The 1326-nt window shown below is 51.3% G+C and overlaps 1 protein-coding gene across 1 annotated transcript in view; it reads right to left on the reverse strand.

Moving 5' to 3' along the window:
• Window positions 1-385, reverse strand: part of Ptgfr (prostaglandin F receptor (FP)) — a 48255-nt gene extending 47870 nt beyond the window's left edge. The window contains exon 1 of the mRNA XM_013514555.1: window positions 58-385. The gene's annotated coding sequence lies outside the window, so the exon portion shown is untranslated. The remainder of the gene's footprint in view (window positions 1-57) is intronic.
• Window positions 386-1326: the final 941 nt, after the last annotated feature.

Below are 1326 nucleotides of genomic sequence, written 5' to 3' on the forward strand. Positions count from 1 at the left end.
CTCGGCCCCCGCGCGGAGCCCGCGGCCGCCTCTGCTCCGGCCGCCGGTCGGCCGCACCTAGCCGCGTTGGCAGCCGGGGCTGGAAGGAGGGCTCGGGTGACCTCCGCCCCTTCCTCGGCTCTCTCCTCTCCGCCCCCTTTTCCACCGGCCCGCAGCGGCACCGGGAGGCACTAGGGCACCGTGCTCGGAAGCCGAGGCCGTCGGGTCCGCGGCAGAGCTGCCCTCCCAGCAGCCGGCCTAGGTAAACTCATTGTCAAGCGAAAGGGCTTCTGAGGCTTCAAGATGGGAATCAGGAGAGAAGTCCAGCTAGGAGTGTTGGGCTGTCGATGGCAGGCTGAACTCAGGTCAAGTCCAGCCCGGGAGGCACGAAGGAGGCAGGTAGAAAGAGGCCGGTGTTGGAAGGAGAACTTCCCGACAGGCATCCCCTGGGGGTGAAACAGGTGTTCCAGCCGACTGCTGTGCACGGAAACACAGCCTTAGGGTCCACCCCCACAGGGAGGACCGGATCTGTTCCAGCTGCCTACAGAGTAGGAAGGGAAAGGGGCGAGATACAAGGTGTGACTGAAAGAGTCGGTGTGGGCTTAAATTTAAAAGCGTATTGCAGTAAAAGACTCATTGCCCTTATGACCCCCGAACACTTCCCCTCCTGTTGGATCCACTTATGCCATCCCTCTTGCCCCTTTCTGAACGTCCTTTTTCATGAGTGGCTGCTTCAAGGTCCCGAATCAACTCGAAACATTTACTTTTCATGGTCATTTTGACTTCGGGGAAGAGCTAGAAGTCACACGGTGTGAGATCCAGTAAATAAAGTGGATGACAGCACCCTGCAATGTTTTTCTGGGCCTGCCTTTCCCTTGGATGGCATTTATTGTATTTTGGATCACACTTCCTAAAGACAGTCACGAAAGCGAATTCGCAGAATTACTTCAGAAGGTGGCAAGAAGGATGAGACAGGTGTGCTAGAAGCCAGGTGATCCCTGGATGGATGACAATGTGTCTTTTACTGGAATATGTTTTTAAATCTAAACAGTCACCGTATTTTTAGATCACCCTTGTATATTCTTAAAGAGCATTTGCTGATAAAAGGTTAGTGAGATTTTCATGGTTATAAAAGTTCGCTCACTGGTGAGAGGATCACGGGTGATATGTACACACAAAGAGATGTTCATCTAACTAATTTTGAGGAGATCAGTGTATGATAAGAACTGTTCACTTTACTGAGGACGATGGTTTTAGCCATTTTGTACTATAATTGCATTTTTGCTGATATTACATTGATCCATTTCTGTTAACTGTTCCCATTTTTCCTGCTAAACACTATGTGAA

Source organism: Chinchilla lanigera, unplaced genomic scaffold (genome assembly GCF_000276665.1).
Source record: "Chinchilla lanigera isolate Chin_1 unplaced genomic scaffold, ChiLan1.0 scaffold00022, whole genome shotgun sequence".
In the NCBI taxonomy this organism is placed as follows: Eukaryota; Metazoa; Chordata; class Mammalia; order Rodentia; family Chinchillidae; genus Chinchilla; species Chinchilla lanigera.